Source organism: Lupinus angustifolius, unplaced genomic scaffold, assembly GCF_001865875.1.
Source record: "Lupinus angustifolius cultivar Tanjil unplaced genomic scaffold, LupAngTanjil_v1.0 Scaffold_10_2, whole genome shotgun sequence".
Taxonomy (NCBI): Eukaryota; Viridiplantae; Streptophyta; class Magnoliopsida; order Fabales; family Fabaceae; genus Lupinus; species Lupinus angustifolius.
The window spans coordinates 29,896-42,940 of record NW_017718316.1 but is presented as its reverse complement, the minus strand read 5'-3'; the positions used below and the strand labels follow the sequence as shown (position 1 = coordinate 42,940).

The 13,045-nt window shown below is 33.0% G+C and overlaps 1 long non-coding RNA gene across 1 annotated transcript; it reads right to left on the bottom strand.

The window, feature by feature from the left end:
- Positions 1-348: 348 nt before the first annotated feature.
- LOC109337739 lies at positions 349-3,071 on the bottom strand. The gene is made up of 3 exons (XR_002106480.1): positions 1,606-3,071; positions 806-866; positions 349-718 (listed from the first exon to the last, which is right to left on the bottom strand). It is a non-coding gene; the product is annotated as an uncharacterized LOC109337739 (long non-coding RNA).
- Positions 3,072-13,045: the final 9,974 nt, after the last annotated feature.

The following is a 13,045-nucleotide window of genomic DNA, read 5'->3' as shown; positions in this document are numbered from 1 at the left end:
ACAAAAATTATATTCATTCAAGGATTTAGATTCGTTAAAGGAGTAATATTCTTTTGTTGAATTGTCCTCTTCCACATATTCAAGTCACTAATTGGTTTAGAAAAATACCTTACAAATTGCGTTTTTCATTTTCAAAAGGTAAGTTGCAATTGTAAAACACTTTAAATTGTTGGTTCATATTTGAAAACTCTACCTAGAAATTCGAAAACTTCATTAAAGTGATTTTTCTTACAAATTTGCAGCAAGTAGTACCAGATAAAACAAAGGCAGTTGGAGACCGAAAATCAATGCATATCTCAGAAGATAACATATTGTATGTTAGTAATGAATAAAACTTACAGTGTGTGGATTTTCAAGAATGACAATCAAACAACGGATTGCATGCGCAGCCTTGGTTTGCCCTAAGCCAAACGATTGAACTCACAATCTTGTGCTTTCAGCATAAAATTTATGCCTTGCAAGTTGAATTTTGTAGGTCCACAATAAATATTCTCTGCAGTACTCATGGTATCTAATTTTTTACAAACTGACTAACACTTATATTTTTTATTCCAACTAGTTACAGCAGACAATAAGTGAGTGGTAACTAAATGATCCATTAATCTGGGTTCTTACCTTTACACATTATAAAATAACTGTAACATAACAGTGCTGAAGTTTGACTTTCTGTGTCCTACTTTGATGAAAATAATCCACATGGAGAAGCTCAACTTTGGTCCTTTCATGAGATAGGAAATAAATCACATGTTGCAAGATGTGTACTAAGTCTCTAGGCAAATATTATTTCACAATAAAAAATGAATACCTTTTTTACATTGTCAACCTCACTAAGTACTGATCCTCATTAGAAACAGAGATAAAATTTGCTTCAAGTGTTAAAAGGGAGAATAATGGGCTAGATATCCTTCAAAGTAAACAAACTCCATCTTTCACATAAAAGTCATGCATAAACTTATTAAGATTAGCACCATTCATATTAATATTTTGCTCATATATATATATATATATATATATTAAAAGGATGAATTATTAATAATAAACAGGCATATACAACAATAACTAGTTTCTAACACAATCTTCAAAACCATGTTCATGAATATTTGGAGAAACATATCCAAAAAGTACTACTACTCGATAAAGGCTGGTTACACCCCATTCAGAATTTAGATTATGAATGTCCTGTCATTTCAAAAATCTGCATAGATGAAGAGAAGTAACATACACAACAACAACTACCTTCTCTTCCTTAACTTAATAAAGGATATTTCATCTCACTCTCCATATAATCAAACTAGACTACACAAGAAATCCTAACGCATAAGACAAACTCAATTGAACCATTTCAAAAATCAAGTGAAGCAACATTTGTTAACTAAACCAACATCATCCACAGGAAGGGAAAAAAACAAAAGAAGAACTTACCACCAACATCATAGTTTTAAGGAAAATCTCATTACTAACAAAATAAAGAAATTGCCTCAACATACTTCAAGATTTTGGGTCAGAGTTTGTGCTTACGGAAGATGTCACTTTAATTAAATCATTTACAAAGAAATTCAATCAGCAAAACAAGAAAAGAAATGTGCCTAAATGATAACGAGGTACCTGCAAGAGAACACAAGCAGACTGAAGTAATCTCAATTTGCTTTGTGCAAGTCTTTGACAGTCATTGATCTTCTCAACATCTTTAGTGATTTGGCAAATGGTCACAGTTATAAAGAGTAAGACAATGTGTTCGTTACATGCACACAAAGTTGATGTCATGTGCAATTGAACTACTCTGAAGAAGGATGGAATGGTCCCATTCTGAAGAAGGATGGAATGGTCCCATTGTCATCCAGCAGTAGAGACAATTAAAAGGATAACCAGCCAAAAATATGCACGACCATATACAATAAAGATACTTGTTGTTAAAGTCATCTAAATATTCATCTAGTCTTCAAAACCATGCACATTATGATTATAGTTACAAGAAATTGAATCAAACTTCAATTTCAATTTACAAAATTAACATTTCCGAGTGAAACCAAAAAAAGTTGTTACTGTAAGGGTGGAAAAAGGGAGGAGTCTGAGAGGATGTCAATTAACTCTACCTTCTTGAACTGACATAATGTTTCAAGAAAAGTTAGCACACTATCCCCTTCCTGTTGAAGTGAAAACTACCACTAGAGGTCCAATTTATCCACACATGTTTGCTAAGGCATGGCATTAGAAAACTACTTAACCGAATTGATATAATATTGGAGAATCGTATCCAAAAAGTACTACATGATAAAGGCTAACATACCATTCAGAAATTTGACATTACTTCCATGAAAGGGTTTTCATTAGGGTAGAAATTCAGGTCATCAAATAAAATTTGGCAGTAGATATTAGAAACTTGACTAGAAATTACAAATTTATGCAAAGGCAATGTAATTAGATAGCTCAAAACTACACTACCCCTCCAACCAAAAATGGAATACTCAAATCCTAACAAAAAAATGCATAAAAGCGGATACTTCCAGGAACAACAAAAAAACACTGATTCAGAAGTGCTAACACTCAATGGATGCACATTTTTTCAAAAGCTAATCGAATGTAAGAAAAGAATACGAAGGTGAAAACTTCTACACATAAGATACTACTTATTCTCTATCTGTAGTTGAGGTTTTGCCCACAGGTCGCAAAACTGAAACATAAATCAGAATTGAACAGAGAAGAGCAATGGATTACATAACCGCATGAACATTCTGAAATTGTCAATGTGAAGGGAAGGGTAAAATAGTACACATGGTGGGGATTCCTCACTAGAAATAAACAGCCTCCATAATTGACAGATTTCAATTATCCTTCACAAACTTATGAAGACGATTCCTGTTACTTGGTCATATGTATCACCATTTGTTAAAGTCACCTCCTATAAATAATCTTCAGACATGTTGATGAAGCTTTTATTTATGAATGATTGAATCAACAACTAGCTCTATTTCTAAATGAAACCCAAGAAGGGCAGCAAGTGTCAAGATACAAAAAAGAAAGAAGTTTAACTCCAACAGAATGCTAATATAATTTTATCTCCTTTTACTAACATGACATGGGAAGAACGGATGACACACTATCCCTCGTATGGCAAATTTATCAACCCATTTGCCACGGAAAAGCATTTGAAAGCCACTTAGGCGATCTGAAAAACTATGAAGAGACATATCCGAATAGTATGACGTGATAAAGGCAAGGCTCAAACATACTATACAAACTTCTGTTTATGAAGAAAAAGTTTATACCACCATTACAATTAGGTTCATCAAACACACATCATCCAATATAAAGATTACGAAATATGAATATAAAAGTCATATTGTCATTACAATTAGGCTTATCAAGTCTCAAATATACCATTACAGTTAGGGGATTAAGGGACAACACACACATACCATCCACTTTGCAAATCATCCAGATTTTACATAGCGATGCAATTGCAAGTATATGGGCCATCCAATCAAAAAAGGGTCTTGTTCACCTTTGAATTTATAGGCAACGAGTATTCGACATATCATCCGATTTCAAATTTTATTAATCGCATTTAGCAATCACAGTCTAAACTTTACCATGTAATGAATACTGAAGCATTTATGGACATATGGCCAAATCCATACGATCAGCTTTCACATGGGAATATCATCATGACCTATTTAGCGGCATTGTGGCACCAAAGCTTACCATCCCAAATTACAAATGAATAAAAAATTCATACTGCAATTGAACTTAGGAAACCAGAGGCTCAATTTTATTTTTCCAGCATCCTCATATTACTTATGAATGAAGAATTCATAATTCATATTGAAATTTCAAATAGAGCCATCCAACAAATTAAGATCTCATTCAAATTTATAAATTATATGCAACTTGAATTCATCTTCCAAGCATTATACAGTTTCAGAAGACCAAATAAAACTCTTGGATTTGTAAAGCCAATTAAAAGTTCAGTTCATCAAGATCAAATTCTCTTGGATGATCAAGATGAAGATTATAAAAATCTTAGTACCGTCACAATTGAAATCTCAAGAAATACACCATTTTCCTTGCATCAATTATATATAAAGAAATTCAAAGATTGAAAATCAAGAGAGTTGTGCCATTGATAAAGGGTCGGAAATGGCACAATGAAATCAAATTCTATCCCTCTATCCAACCAGTGTTCCATGCATCGGAAAAATAATCTATTATAAAAAATTGAAAGATTGAAGATCAAGAAAAGGAAATGAATATGTGTCTGTGATAAAAGGTCGGAAAAGACACAAAGAAATCAAATTTACTTCAAATGGTTGTGGAAGTACGTACCTCTTGCATTTTGAGTTCACAAACAGGAAGAGCTATTAAATCACGAATAAATCGAATGCCTCTCCCTAGGTAGATCTTGGCACCACTGAATCGGCAAAGTTTAGACCTGACATGGAAATATCAAATACTACTTATTACGAATTACAATTATTGAAACTACAACAATCTAACTCTCAAGCACACTGTTTGGTTTATGATAAATTAAACTCAACAATTTCAACTTATCACAATCATAAATATCTCAAAACACCTAAGAAAAACACAGATTTCTTAAAACAGCTTAAGAAAAATAGATTCCTCAAAATGCAAGTGATGCTTCTCAAACTTTTGAACTAGAAATGTTTATTATTCTTTTGTTCTTTATTTATTTATTTGTATCTAACAACTACCTATTCATCACTTTTATATATTAGAATACCATTAAACTGGTGTTGGAATTTATTCCACAAAACCGAGATGATATTCAAAGGTACTTAATAATTATGTAATAGGTAATTGCTTCGATACTATTGTACCGGCGTTAGAATTTATTCTAACAAAGCCGAGATGGGGCAAAGAAGGAATGACTTATTTACATGATTATTAAAGAAGTAAGTTGTAACTGGAATATTCTTGAAGCCATTATACCGGCGTTGGAATTTATTTTCAACAAAGCCGAGATGGTGAACAAAGAGTAAAACCGAGTTCTCTTACTTAATCAAACAAAAAGAACATAACGAAAATGAGAGTAATAACCTCTCAACAAATTGGCACTGCTGTCAGGACGATTTGTTGAGGGGGATAAACTGCCAATAAAATACACTGAGATACACTTTCAACACCGTGCTGACTGAGACATGGCTTGGTGCTTGCTGATGTGGTCAGGTGTCTGGTTCATCGCTGAGCACACATGTGGCACCGTTGAGCTTCCTACTTGAGCAGCTTGGGCGTGTGCTGGGCTTGTGTCTGACCGTGCCAAGCTTGTGTTCTGACCGTGTCAGGCTTTGTCTGGTGCTAGGCTGAGCGGTCAAGCAGGTCCACTAAGCTGCCTGCTTGAGCAACTTGGTCTGTGTCAGGTTGGTTTGACTGAGCCAGGTTGGGTCTGACCGTGCCAGGCTAGTGTCCAGGTCAGCTCAGCATAGCTTGGTCCATGCTAAGCTGCCTGCTTGAGCACCTTGAGTTTGACTTCTTTTTCTTATTGGACCATGAGTCTTTATTCTCTTTTCTTTTTCTTTCTAAATCGTACAAAACACATTAAAGAGAAATACAAACACAAATATACTAGATCGTGATATTTTATCCAAAAAGTATTGTTTTAAGTTGGTTTTTCTCAATTATGCTTAAGATAAGTGCCATAAAAGTGTATGAAATTTAGGTATGTTTGGCACTTATGAATGTGTTAAATAGTTTTTTAGCCTCAACATGCTTGATTGAAAATTATACTCATTTGATCATGGAGATGGTAGTTTGAGAATAATACATGCGATCACGAGCTTTGAAAGTCTAGGTTAAAAAGAATACTTTGATATCTGAAATGAATGCTTTGTGTAATAGACGGAAAGAATAAGGTATATGCACCAATACATGGTTTTGCACTAGAAACAAGTCCTCCACATGAAAGAAGGCAGAGTTCCATCTAAAATGCAGTCTATGTATAGTATACATCGTGACATGTGGCTAATAAATTTTTTTTTATTTATGAACTCAATTAAAACATATATTTTCAAGAATTAGTTCTCTACATCTTGTATCAAGTGTCTTTGATATAATAAGTATGCATGTTCAATAAAATAAGCAGAGTAGATCATGATTTAAAATATAAAATCTATAGACTTAAAACAAATAGGTTATTTGGAAAGAGTAGAACAATTAAATAAGTAAAAAGGGAGAAAAAATTGTAGTTATATAGAAAAATATCCAATGAAATCAACAGTATCCTAAGGATCATTAAGAATTATGTTAATAAATAAGGCATCTATAGAATGTTAAATTCAAAAAACTACTATTTAAGGATGAAATACCAAAAATATACATTCAAGGAGTAGAAGTGTTAATAAAAATTATATTTTCATGGATGAATATATATGCCAATAGAACTATTAATATGAAATGAAAGAACTTTAAAAATTTTTAAAGACAATACTTTTAGAATATTACCTGGAAATTTAATACACCAAAAACTAAAGTTTACAGTTAATACAAACTTTGAAATATCAAGAATAAAATGAGACATGGATCAACCACTAATAATATATCATAAAATACGAGGAATTAAAATGCAACCTAATAGTAAAGTGATGAGTATACAACCAATAATTTTATTAGTATTTTGAAAACAACATAGAATATATAGGAAAATAATATGAATGCTCTGTTTCAAGTTTTCCTTTATTTTCTTTGTCTAATACCCCCTATTAGTTGGGGTACAAATATTCAGGAGTCTCAACTTGAGATGGATTGAAGTATAATCTTTGGAACGTAACCTAATGGTTTTGTGAGTGTATCCACCAATTGAACTTGAGAGGAAACATTCGTGGAGATGTTTGACCAACCCATTAGAGCATTCTTCCTTTAGGTATGACAATCCAAGTCTACATGGTCATTTCATGGAAGATATGATTATAATCAATATAAACAATAGATTGGTTGTCACAGTCTCAAATTGTTGGTGAAAAACGTAGGTTCTCAAGTCTTTGGGTATATAGGTAATTCACTTGATCTCACAAGTTATAATAGTCATAGCTCTATATTATGCCTTACATGAACTCCCTTAAACAATCTTTTTTCTTAGATTTCTATGAAATCAACGAACTCCCTAGATAGATATAATAACTTGTGATAGATCTCCTTGTATCTAGGCATAAGCCCAACCACTATCACTTTGATATATTTTGATCATTCTAAGGGCTACATCATGGTGATTACAAGTGGGAGTGGACACGAATTAAGCAAGATGATGGACAAAAAAGGCAAGATCAGGTCTAGTGTTGGTGAGATAAATTAATCTTTCTACTAACCTTATCTAGGCAATTGGATCAGCATAAGGCCCATTAGAATTTGACTTAGGTGAGTTCTAGCAAGCATAGCAGTAGGAGCAAGTTTGCAAGCCAAAAACCCTACATCTAAGACTATCTCCAAGGTATGCTTTCTTTGGTTCATTGAGACCCCTTCTTTATTCCTTGCTATCCCGAATCCTAAGAAGTACTAAAGATCACCAAGATACTTGATCTAGAAAGATTTGTCCAATCTTGTTTTGAGTTCATTAATCTTACTTAAATCATTGTGAGATAAGATAATGTCATCCACATAGACCAGAGGAATAGTGATAGAACCAATAGATGAATACTTGATGATCAAGGAATGTGTTAGATAACAAGGGCTTACGGTCACCTAAAGGAGGTGAATAGGTGTTGCGGAGCACTAATGCCGCTTTCTCGATTAATGGGATATTTTTAAAAGTTACCAGTTTAATCAATTATGTTGAGTCTTAATCAATTAATAACAACAAGGATTAATCGACTAATCATAGGTTTACTCGATTAACCTGATTCTTGTTTTTCTTGAAAATATGTTGTCTTGCAAAGAACTTTAACATCGATTATAATCAATTTCAAATGTAATATACCTAGCAAATTTATGCCTAACTATTATTAAAGATTCAAAGCATGCAATAAACTCAATAAGCAAAGTAATCTAACTAAGCAAATTCTAAATCGACTGGAATTAAAGGGATAAGGGATGGAGAAAATTTGAGATGACGATCTTTTATCCTGGTTCGTTTGCGGGTCCACTTGCAAACTACTTCCAGGTCTCCCATCTGATCTTGGGAGATTTTTCTTCACTATTGGGAATCAATGTTATACAAACACACTTCCAAAATACAATACTTCCTTCTTAGCTTCTAGAGGTCCTTGAATGGTTTGACCCTCAACCCGCTTCTAATGGATATTAAACACCACTTCTAACAGTTCTGGCCCCAACCACTCCTCACTCGCTACCAAGACTTTTATACAAGTGAGAAACAACACCTATCTGTAGCTATTATTTCCCCACTCAATTCTCTAACAAAGGTGATACTAACACACCAAGAGAACTCAAGAAAATCGTCAACAAATTTACAAGTTGTTTTGAACCTAAATTGTGCTAATCTAATAATTAAGAACCACACTAAAACCTGACCAAAAATATCACAAAAGACTTAAAACAATAATGTGTGATTATGCTAGGATCTCCAAAAATGGTTTTGACGATTGATGCACAATTGATTATTTCCAATGAAACTATTATATCTCTCTTTTCTTGCGACCCCGAACTTGGATATCAAAGTCCAAGGCCCAATGCGATTGGGCCAAAATATTTTTCTACATTTTTGACGAAAAAAATGTAGTGGCGACTCTAATGAAGTTCATGCAACCGAAAATTGGGGCGCGACAGTTGACGACTCTGCTGGGGATACATTTTTGTAATTTATCATAAGAAGATTTATCAAAAAATTCAGAATCACTAACCTCGTCGTCAGATTGGTATGAGACCATTAGGAAAAAATGTGCATGCTCTTCGTGTTTTGGTTTTGAATTATAACTCACATCGTTATCTTCCCATTCAATATATACTCTCATTTTCTTTCTTTTATGTATTTCCCATGAACGAGTTTTTATTTTCTAGGGATGCACATTCCACTTTGATATGTTCTAGCTTTCCACACTCAAAGTATGTAAAGTTTTATCCAAAAGTTAATGTTTCATTGCTCTTAATTAATCGTTTGCATGGGCTAGACTTTGAACCTTCAATTTTCTGAGGAATTTGCTGAACTTCTTTATAAGAAGTTTCATAATTCCAATTTTGTCAACATCACACTCTTTATCTTGTGATGTTTCACAAGAATATGCTTTTGCCTTTAATGATTTTGTCTTGCCCTTTTTTCCAATTGTTCATGTTGCTATAATTGGTTTAATTCCAATTCATGTTCCTACAATTTTCTAAATAGTTCATCCAAGGACATTTTGGGTATATCTTTCTTTTTCAGAAATGGATGCCACTTTAGGCTGTCATGCTCTTGTTAGTGACCTAAGTACGTTAAGGTTTAAGTCACTATTAGTTAATACTTTTAAAAGATAAATTAGATGTTTAATGAAATGAGTTAATTTCTTTTGGAAATCTAAGATTTTCTCTACAAGCTTCATCAAAAACATGTCATACTCTTATGAGAGAGTATTAAGCCTACACCTCTTGACCTTTTTGGTAACTTTGTCAGTTCTCTCTAAACTGTCCCACATTTCCATTGCAACTTTGCAATTAGACACCCTAAAGAATTCATCTATTCCTAGTGCAGAGATCAAAATATTTTTGGCTTTGAGGTTTTGAGGCCATATTGAACTCTTTTCGTATCATCATCGTTCCATACACCCTTAGGCTATAGTTGTTTATCACCATCAACAATTTTGTTGTAGATAAACAAACCTTCTTCTATTGAGTTCTAGAAGACTTCGGCTTAGAGTTGTACATTTCTAGAGTCTTATGATGATTGATTGGATAGAGTCTAGGCTAGTTGAACCTTGAATAGAAGTCTCACAATCCTAAAATTGAATCAACCTAAAATGAGACTTGCATACATTCATACACGATTAACATGCTCAAGTATTTACATATGGTAACATGGTTTTGGTGCACTAAAATTGGTTTATAAATTTCAACTTTCAAAATCATTCATCATACATATTCATATCATGTAGAAGATTCATCATGCATCAAAGAAATGTTTTTCAACACGGTTAATTGATTACAACTTGTGTTAATCGATTAAATAACATGGGAACCCGTTAATCGATTAAGTAATATGTTAATCAATTAAATGGAGTAACAATAGCTGAAATCTTGGATTTCATGGGGTCATTAGTCAATTAAGAAGTGTGTTAATCGATTAAGTCCAACAAAAAACAGATATGTATAAAAGTTGGTCATTTTCTCATGTGCTCATAAAAAATAACATCTTGATAATTTTAGAATCCAATTTCCATATCTCTGAGCGAAAATTTCTTACTTTGGTGAAAGGTTTTCAACTTTTTTGAATCAAGATAAGAAAGAGGATAGCTTAATTGAAAATAATCGATTATGCTTTATAGTAAAGCCGTCCTTGGAAACCGTGCATAATCACACAATAACTTTCTTTGAGTATTGCAATATTCTTGGGCATGGTTTAGCTTATGTTCATAAGTGTAATAATAGGACAATTAAGTGCACATCACTTGCACAAAATTTTGTAGATGGTTGTATTGTATTCTCATAGGTGTGTTGGTATTATCTTGTAAGAGATAATAGGATTTGCGAAATCCTAGTTGCGGTTAGGTACTATGAGTATTCACTTAACCAAGAGTCTTGGTTGAGAGTTAGAAGTGGCTAGGGCCACACCATTAGAAGTAGTGTTGAGTCTCTATCAGAAGCGGGTGAGAAAGTCAAACCATTGGAAGCTCTAGGGCCAAGAAGGGAGTCTTGTAATTGGATGAGTGTTTGTAAAAAAAATTTCTATAGTGAAGAAATCTCCCAAGAACAGAGGGGGAGGCCTCGACGTAGATTGCGGTGGTTAGCAATCGAACCAGAAATGAAAATATTCGTCTTCATTTTCTCTATCCCTTATCTCTTTACATTTCAGTTTATCTATGGTTACCATACTTAGATTATATTGCTTACTGAATTTGTTGCATGCTCTGAATCAATAATGATATATCCAACAATCTTCCATTGCAATTTTAATTTTAACATTTAGATTAAGAACATGTTGAATCGATTATGGATTTGAAAATTATGCCCAATTTAATCGATTAAGGATTCGTTAATCGATTAACTCATTTCCCTGTCCTAACCGTGTTGGCCCCTAAAACTCAAAATTATTTCAGTTATTTGACGTAGGCCCTATTTAATCGATTAAATATAAAAACAAATGCTTAGGTAAATGATTAATCACTAGATAATCGATTACATATACTAAAAATGTATGTGGTAATCGATAAAACATAGAACATTGATTAAATGCAGTGATTCCACAGATTGGAGTACAATTCGAATTTGCTCTAAGGCTTGCTAAGACATGACTAAAAAGAACCTATCGTAAAGAATCAGAACACACTAAAACACAATCAAAACTACATGAAGTCAAATAAGCACAAGAAACATGCATTCAACCAAGAAATCATAAAGGCATATAACAAGATCACAAAAGAAAGTCATTAAGATTGTACAAGAACCTAAAACAAACTAGTTTAGATATGATTCATCAAGTATGTCTAGTTCTTTGCACAAGACAAAGAATGAATTCCTAGGAAGGGGCTTGGTGAATATATCAACTAGTTTCTTTGAGGTTTCTACAAACACAATCACGCTTAAGCATACAATCTCTAAGAAAATGATGCCTTATCTCTATATGCTTTATTCTAGAATGTAGTATGGGATTCTTTGATAGTTTTATGATGCTAGTATTCTCACACTTGATAGGAACGTTATCAAGTTTTAGACCAAAGTCTAAAAGTTGCTGCTTCATCCAAAGAATTTGTGCACAACATACGCCATCAATAATATATTTCGCTTTGGCGGTTGACTAAGCAACACATACTTGATTTTTACTATTCCATGAAACTAGTGAACTACCTAATAGGTGGAAAGTACCAGTAGTACTCTTTCGATCCAATTTAAGGCCATCAAAGTCGGATTCAGAGTATCCTATTACAAAAAGTGATGCATCCTTAGGATTCCAAAGTCCCATATTAATGGTCCATTTTAAGTATTTCATGATGTATTTGATTGTAGAAAAATGTGATTATCTAGGAGAGGCTTGATATCTAGCACACATGTAAACACTAAACATTATATCAAGACAAATTGAAGTTAAATATAATATAGAGTCGATCATACCTCGACATTTGGTTACCTCTACTGCCTTACCTTTCTCATCATTGTCTAGATAGCAAGATGATGCTATAGGATTTGAAGCCTCTATGGATTTATCCATCTCGAACTTTTTTAGAAGCACCTTGCAATATTTAGATTGATGAACAAAGATGCCATTGTTCATTTGCTTGATTTGCAGTCCAAGGAAAAATGTTAACTCGTTTATCATGGACATTTCAAACTAACCTTTCATTAAATCAGAAAAGTCCTTGCACAAGACATGTTAGTTGCATCGAAGATTACTTTATCGATATAAATTTGAACTAACAAAATGTCCTTTTTAGATTTGGATATAAAAGAATAGTGTTAGCATTTCCCCTTACATAGTTTTTTTTCTAAAAGAAACGAGCTAAGTCTATCAACTTATAAACATGGTTGGATACTTATAATTTTCAAAACCAGGGGGTTGGTCAACATATATTTCTTTTTGAATGTATCCATTCAAGAATGCATTTTTTACATTCATTTGGTAAAGTTTGAAATTCATTATTGAAGCAAAAGCTAAAAGCATTCTAATAGCCTCTAACCTTGCAACGGGGGCATAAATTTCATCATAATCAAATCATTCATCTTGATTATCACCCTTGGCTACAAATCTATCATTGTTTCTAATAATCAAACCGAACTCATCTAATTTGTTTCGAAAAATCCATTTTGTGCCACTAACAGGATGATCTTACAAGTCAGAGAGCCCACATATATAATATAAATTGAATACATTCCCGCGTTTTTTTTATTTGTAATTCGAATGAAGATAAAAATATTGTTCCAAAAGATATCAATTGTTAAGATTCGAAGCAAT